We start from the raw sequence: 8,531 nt of genomic DNA on the forward strand, positions 1-8,531 counted from the left end.
ACTAAACCAGAGACAGCTGTCTCACCATAGAGGCTAAGGTTTTCTCAAAGGCATTCCCCATCTCAGTGAGCGTGCCCAGCAGAAAATTTGCCTGCGCGTTGCCCGGCTTCACAAACAGGGCCCCTCGGTATCTCCTCCTTCCTCTTTCTGTCCTTTCCTGGGTCTTTCCTCTGTTCTTAATTCTTGCCTGTTGTTGCTTTGGCTCATTAGCTGCACCTGCCAGCCAAACTTCCACCCCTCCATGGCTTCTCACAAGGGTTAACCTATACTTAAGCCACAGCGCAGGGTTCACACGTAACCACAACCCATGAGTCAACAACCACCCATACTGTACCTGTATTCTGGATTGTTTTTACATGCGAACCAGGTATGAAGGTAACTTCCTATGTTTTGGGGGGGACGCATAGCTCAGGGGTGGTGCACGGCTCTGGTGAATAGGACTGTGAGAAAGTGGCTGCCCCTCATCTCCGAAGGTCACGTCCGTGGCCCTAAGAAGCTTAACTCGCCGTTGGCCCTCTGAGGCATTAGCCGCGCTCCAGCCCTGCCTGCCCGCGTCCTCTTGCCCTCACAGGTGAGTGCGTGTGGCACTGCATGGAGCCTGCTGTCCTTGTGTGGCGTGGAGCCTGTCCCTCTCCGGCCCTTTCCCTATAGGGCAATGCTATGCACCCTCTCCAGAGAGCCAGGATCGGAAGATTAGACCTCAGAGGGCGACAAGGTCTCCCGGACAAGCGTGTCACCACTTTTCAGGAAAACACGGCGAAGGAATGTGGCACGTTCCCCTTGACTGCAGCAGGACACATCAGCTGAGGAGGGGTCGGCAGGGCTGCCAGGGACCAACGACACCCATCCCGTCTCCCGGTCAGTGTCTCTCTTGCTCCTCAGGGCTCAGCTGCTTTTGCCTCGGTGTTCCTCCGTCTCCTCCTGCCACGCGGCAACTGCCTGGCCTGCTCCACACCCCGCCCGCGCCAACCTGGCCCACCCTTAAAGCTAATTCCCAGTCTTCAAAGTCACGCTTCTGTCCCTCATTATTTTTAGAAAGGCCTTGATTCACCTCATTTGCCTGCTATGGGGGTCTAGTTGCTGTCTGATTAGGGGCGGCCTCTTACACATCACCAACAGAGGACAAAAAGAAGCCATCGGTTTGCAAGAAAAAAGTGCAGGTGCTAATTTATAATGTATAGATGCTAATTTGGAAAGAATGCCCTGACTTTAAAGAGAAACACAAGACTCGCCCAAGTGGGGAAGGTGCTGTGACCAGGTGAGCTGTGACCTACTGCTCATTTTGCTGCCCACAGGTGCTGCTGCCTGTGGGTGGCCAGCTTCCATGGCTGTGACGGAACCCCGCTTTGCAGGCAGAAGGTCCTCATTTCGATCCCCAGCAGCATCTCCAGGGAGAGCTGGGAAAGAATCCTGCTTGAAACCTTGGAGAGCGGCTGCTGCCAGTCAGTGTCAACAGTATTGGGCCGGATGGACCCCGGTCTGGCTCTTCCGATGTTCCTATGGCCCATGCTGTGTTCTCCCTTCTTCGGGTTCTTGACCGTTAAGCCAGACCTTCCCGGAGCCCTTCCTTTACAGCCTGACTCCAACAAAGACTGTCCTTTGGCAGCTCTGCAAACAGAGGACTGTCACCTGCGCCCCATAAGCAGCTGGTTTTCTCAACTCAGAGCTGACATGGAGGGCAGAGAAGCTGAGAGAGTCTGTCAGCCGTAGCAACCGCTCAGAGAAGAGGTTGTTGCAGTGGAGAAGCTGCCAACCACTCCTGTTTTTTGGCAGTATCCATTTAGATTGGACAAACTAGTACACATTAAGGTTGGAGACAATTTTTAAAAAAGATTTGGGTGGGGGTCTCCCTGGCAGCCTTCCTTCTCCCTCTGCAAGAGATGCACTCCGGTTAACACATCCTCATTTTTTCCCTCCATGGCAGCCTTGAGGAAGGTTTCCACTTAGGCTACACCACAGCTGCAGTTCCAAGCAGAGATCTTTATCTGGACAAATCAGGACGTGTGAGGTCCAGGGTGGCGCAAGCATCCCTTGAGCAGGGAGTGGAACAAAGCATTAAACCTGCAAAAAGGTAGGCCTGGTTTTGGTTCTGGTCGGCAGTTGGTTTAAGTCTTAAGATCTTCCCAAAACTCCTTTTAGGTCTCATATACTCCTTACTGTCCCCATTTTCCAGAAGAGACATCTTCTGACATGCATGCTCCGAGGGATGTTGGAGAAATCCGCAACAGATTCAAATGAGCTCAAATTTCTATGAATCCGACCTGCGGCTTCCACAGCAGACTGGCTTTTTCTGAGTTGCACAGACTCGTGATTGGTTTTTTTACTGGGATTTGCACAAATTTGCACTTGTGCTAATGCATAGTAGTGATAATGTGCATTAGTGCAACTACAAATTAGCACTAATACACATTAGCACAAGTGGAACAAAATTCTTACACAGTCCTAAAAAGAATCCGATTCCGTCAATGAGCAGAGAACTGAATGAAAGACTCCTCACAATCTGCCAAACACAGACAGAACGGATTTAACAACCTCCGTACCTCCCTACATGCTTCTAGCGTGTCCACGCCTCCACACGCAGATACAAATGGCCTGCGTGTGGCTGCTTCACTACCCCTCCATAATCTGGATAGTAAACAGTTCCTAAGGGTGCAATCCTGTGCATGTTTAGACAGAGAAAAGGCCTAAAGCTCCCAGCAGTTGCTGGGATCCATTCAGATCCATTCAGAGATGAAATATACTTTGGTTTTAAAAGGGCAACACATGCAAAGGCAGGTTTAGCTACTCTTCCCCCGCCCCCAGTTTGCTTCAGAAGCTGATGCAGGCAGAGCTGATCAGTGCAACACAGACACCAGCCTTTGGCAATGTCTAGGGGATCAGGGCAACTTACAGCTTCCTCTTTTTAACTGTGAGATGTGGCATTTTCCCCCCTATTTAAAATATTTTTTGCCTTTCTACCTGAACAGCACACGTGCATACACACATGCACACTCCTTCCATGTATTGCAGCAAGAAGTAAAACACTCCCCAAGAAACTCCCCACAAGCCACCAGCAGGCTGTTCAGAAGGAGATGAGAGGAAGAGCTGGACAATTCCCCCAGCCATGCTGAAAGATTTCCGCCCTCTCTTCCCTCCCCGTCCCCTTTTCCTTGTGTGTCATGTCTTTCTAGATTGTAAGCCTGCAAGGGCAGGGACTGTTTTGCCTAATTGATTATATGTAAGCAACCCTGGGAGCCTTTCTGGCCAAGGAGCAGCATAAAAATACTCCAAATAACTGAATAGAACAAGGAGCCTAAAATGCAAAACCATTTAAAGCAGCCGAAGAACTGGTCATGGAATGGATTGTCTTGATCCGTTTTTCAGTTGGAGTTTCGGCCTGGGTCTGCCTTGGTCACTCTGTGGGATGACCTCTGATGGGAGGGAGACAGGGAGGAACACGGCCCTGTGGGCTCTCTGGACCTCTCAGCAGCTTTAGGTACCTTCGTCCTACCCTGCCAGAGGGGATCTCTTTGAGACAGGAGTTGGCGGAATGCCTCTTCAGTGGTTCTGCCTGTACCTGGGGGGCAGTTTCCAGACCGTGGTGCTGAGGGATTTCCACTCTGCCCCGTGGCATTAACATGTTGGGATCCCGTGGGGTTCTCTCTTCTCCCCAGGGCTGTTTAACATCGACATGAAACTGCTGAGCAAGGTTATCTAGGGATTTAAGAGTGCGATGCCACCTGTCTGCAGATGGCACCCAGCCCGGGTCGAATTCTCTCTTCCACCAAAGCCAGGCAAGGGGGAAGAAACGCTCAGTTTGTGCCTTGCTGTGGCAATGGACCAGGTGAGGGTCAATAGGTGGAGACTCCACCCAAACAGGACGGAGGTATTCTTAGGTGAGCGGCTTGTCTGCCCAGGCGAACGGTGTTCAACCTGTCCTGGAGAGGGTTGGGCTGCTCCTAAAAGACCAAGACTCCACTTATTATCACATCTAACAGAGCTGCTGCTGCTGCTGCTGCTCCAATTTGTCTAAACTCTCCACTTTTTAACGTCAACGAAGGGCACAATCTGACGCATGTTTGGACAGAAAAACGTCCCACAACTCCCATCGTGTTGGGAGTTGTAGGACTTTTTTTCTGGCTGGGGAATGCTGGGAGTTGTAGGATGGTTTTGTGGCTGGGGAATGTAGGAGTTGTAGGACATTTTTCCTGTCCAAACATGCAATGGGCTGCACCCTAAGCCAATGTCTACCACCCCATCTTGTGGCAGGGAGTTCCATAAAAGAAAATGCAAACTCTACAAAGAAGTCCTTCCTTTGACCTGTCCTGAATTGCCCACCAACCAGGTTCACCAACAGGTTCATTAGAACCTGTTGGGTTCTAATATTACAAGAGGGAGAAAAATGTCTCCCTCTCTGCCCAGGCATAGTTCTGTATCCCTCTGTCATGCCCAACCCTCTTTACTTGCTTTTTTTCAAAGCAAAACAGCCCCAGATGTAACCCAACCTTTGGGCTGTCACTCAGTGGCAGAGCCCCCGCTTTGCATGCAGAAGGTCCTGGGTTCGATCCCCAGCAGCATCTCCAGGGACGGCTGGAAGAAATCCTGCCTGAAACCCTGGAGAGCTGCTGCTGCCAGTCCGTGTCGACAAGACTGAACTAGATAGATCAAGAGTTTCACTCTGTATATGGCAGCTTCCAATGTGCAGCCCTTTATTCAGAATGCTGAGGACTAGAACCTTGCCTTAGGACCACACTTCAGTGGGAGAACATATGCTTTGTGTGAAGAAACCCCAGGGAGCCACCGTTGCCAGGCCATGTTGACAAGAGTGGCCTAGATGGACCAAGGGCCTGACACTGTACAAGGCAGCTTCTGATGTTCCCATGTAGCCTGGCGCCTTCCAGATGCTGTGAGACCACAAGGCCCAGCGTCCTACAGCCAACCGGGTTGGAGGCTGTTGTGACCTTTCCTCATAGGGGAACCTGCTTCCCATGTTATTTCAATCCATCTGACATATTCGTATCTATTTCAATAACAGATGAAGAAGTTTTAGAAACTAATCCTCTTGTGTTGATAGTATGATAATAATATACCTTCAAATTTTGCCGTATTTCTAGTTGCTCTTGGTTTTACTAAAGGATTTGTAACAAGGTAATGTATGTGATGAAGAAGCATCCAGTTCTTTTGCATTCCCTGAAGCTTTCCTTCTAACCTTGCTACAGCGAGAGGGGTTTTGTTCTCTTTCACTTAACACATTTTATTTGGAGGGAAAAATAGAAAAGATTTGAAATGGGTAAGACAGCTCCTTTTTATACATTACTTTAAAAATTTGGAAAAAATGGGAAAATAAATTAATCCCAGGAATGTCCCCATTGCTTCCACTTTTGTTGTACCCAAATTTGGCTTACAGAGATAAACAATAATCAATATGCAAAGTGGAAACAGAAAGGGGTTATAGAACGAGAAATTTTTATGGCAACATCCCTTTTTTGAGATGCAGCAGCCAGGTTGCAGCTTCACCTGATTTCAGGCCTCATCTTGGAGGTTGTGCACTGTCCTTTCCATCCCACCTTCTTCGCCTTTGTGGCCACCACCAGGTAAACCCATCCGGTCCTTCACAGAGCCTGTCCCCCGGCCATTTGGGCCCCCCTCCCGCAAAGGCAGGAGCTGCTGCACTTGGGGAGATCCCTCATCCATAAGGCAGCTGTCCTGCCAGCCTGAGGGAAAAGCGGGGAGAGGTGGAGGAGGGGAGCAGGCTGGCGGCCCGTGGCCAAGCGCCACCGTGAGCTCCCACTGAGCATGGCTAATTTGGGCACTGCTATTTAAATCAGAGACGTGCATGGGAAAAAATACAGAGCAGACATGATAAATCGGGCACAAGATGGAAGAGATGTTGCTGGGTAGTTTGATACAGCAAAGCCCCTCTCCCCCAGGCACCCTGTAGAAGCCCCTGGCCATGCCGTCTGGGGATGATGGGAAGGCACCAGATTGGGGAAGGCTGAACCAAGGCCCCATCAGCAGTGTCGCAGCGGCACCAGGGCTCCACCCCTCTCAGACTTCCCGTTCCCTCTGCACTTAGCTGCATCGGGGGGGGGGGGAATGCATTTTCCCAGCAACAGCAGATTGTTCCCTGCTGCAATGCAAGTATTTTGGGGTGGATTGGTCTTGGAGGGGCAATCAAGACCCGTTTGCTCTGCAAAAGACCTGCTTCTGCTGGAGATGAAAATGGCCGGACCTGGTTTGTTGATATGGATCTGCTTGGAGTTTGGGACTCTTCCTGCAAGCGTGGCTATGGGGACTGCAGCAGTGAGTGCCTGCACTTCCAAATTTGCTAGTTCACCAGCGCCCAGCGCCTTGCCTGCAGGACCGCCCTAGAACTGGATGAGACCTCAGAGCGGATGGTGGAGGCTACCACTGGCCCCTTTGTCTTCAAGGTCAAGAGGAGCCTTTGTAGCCTTTCTGAGACCAGCCTGAGGGGATGCCTGACTCAAGGTGGCCATGGGGTTGGAAGATGGGCACTGTAGTCCAACACATCTGGAGGTCACCAGGTTGAAGAAAATGGGTACAGACACGTTCTGCCACTTGAACCTGGCGCCCTGCAGTGTCGGACTACAACTCCCCTAATCCCCAAAAAGCCATTGCTGCCAGTCAGCGTCAACAATACTGGGCTAGGTGGACCAAGGGTCTGACTGTATATGGCAGCTTCCTATGTTCCTGTTTAAATCAGTCCTTTAAATCAACCATGAGGACTAGAAACTTACTTGTCTTTGGAGAAGGACAATAGCTCTATGTTCTGCATGTAGAAGTTCCCAGTGGATTCAGTCCCCAGCAGCATCTCCAGCAAGGCAAGACCCCCTGCCTGCAATCCTGGAGAGGTGCTGCTGCCAGCCAGTGTTGACAATACTGGGCCAGATGGACCATGGGTAGAAGGCAGCTTCTGGTGTTCCTATGAGTGGGATCCAGGCCGAGCTCAGCTGAAAAGTCCTAATATGAGAACTTGTTTTTAACAGTCGAGAGTCCCTCTTCTCCCTGCCCAGCAACCGCTTCCTAACATCACACACTTGCAGCAAAGCTGGTTTGGAGTCTCCTCAGGGAGCCAGGCATGTTGGAATGATTTTGCAAGGGCCAACAGGGAAAACAGGGCACAAGTCTCATTTGCTGAAAACTCTGTTGCATGCCTAGGAAAAGGAGGTGGCTGCAAACAGAGAGACCCTGGTCCAACTGGGGCAGGGAAAACCCTGAAAAGGTTTGCCCCAAATACTAGGAATGGCACAGCCATGTTGAGGAGCAGCAGGGGACAGGAGGGTCGCCCTGGAATCCGGCCCCACATGACAAATTTAGCCCCGTCTGCATGCCCAGGAAAAGCACAAACAGCTTGCCCCAAAGGGCAACATGTACAGTCTCTGCAGAATGATAAACTTAATCCTCCTCCACACACCCCCCCTGACTTTTAATAAACCAATTTGAAAATAGAGCCCACCCTAAAATTAACCCTGACCTCTCCCCGCTATTCCTTCGGAGCATCAGCGATCTGGCCTGGGCAAACAAAAGATGCGCAGCGCATGCATGTCATGATGCGACCACAAGCAGCGCTAGGGTGCCCTCCGAAGGCCAGACGTGGTGCTGCAGCCCGCAAGGCCAAAATGTCAGAAGTATGGGGCTGTGCTTGCAAATGCGGGAAGAGGCAGCCCAGACAGGCGGGGGCTGGAGCAGCTCCCCTCGGAGGAAAGGTTACATCTGGCGCTTTTTAGCTTAAGGGAGAGTACTGGGAGACACAGTAGGTGTGTACGGGCTTATGTGTGGTGCAGAGAAAGCGGAGAGGGAAATTTTCTCTCTCCCTCTCCGATATCAGAAGCTGATTGGTGGGAGATTCAGGACACATGAAAGGACTGCTCCACACCACACAAGGTGGAACTGAACGCATTGCCACAAGGCGCAGTGATGACCACCAACTTGGACGGCTTTAAAAGGGGACTAGGCAAGTTCATGGAGGATAATGAAAAGCTACTACTTCGGATGGCTCTATGCTACTTCCAGAATCAGAGGCAGTATGCTGGGGAACACGAACAGGAGGGTGCTGTTGCGCTCATGTCCTGCTTGTGGGCTTCCCTTTGTGGCATCTGGTTGGCCACTGTGAGGACAGAATGCCAGACTAGAGGGGCCTTTGGCTTGACCCAGCTTCAGGGGTCTTTTCAGAGCTCAGGGTGGGTGTGGGGAGCAACACACGAGCTGATTAAGATCTCTCAAAAGATGCTCATGATGCTGCAGGGAACAGGCTGCCACCCGTCCAATCATGTCCTTGCATCAGCAACTCTCAAGAAGAGTTGTGCGGCACCCAAGAGACGGACATAGGTCCTGGGGCAGAAGTGTCCCTGGAGGGCGGCCCATGTCTTCTGATGCAACCATGTGGGTCCCGGATGTCTGTGTCCACCCCCAGAAAGCCGATCACGAACCAAACCAACTATGGGACCACCCCTGCCACTTCCGGGTCTCACGCAGAGGGTAACAGAATGTGGCTAATGTGGGAGCTCATCGACCACTTAAACCATCCAGTT

The sequence above is a fragment of the Heloderma suspectum genome, chromosome Z, assembly GCF_057233095.1.
Source record: "Heloderma suspectum isolate Gila_16-S chromosome Z, 16-S_ref, whole genome shotgun sequence".
Lineage (NCBI taxonomy): Eukaryota > Metazoa > Chordata > Lepidosauria > Squamata > Helodermatidae > Heloderma > Heloderma suspectum.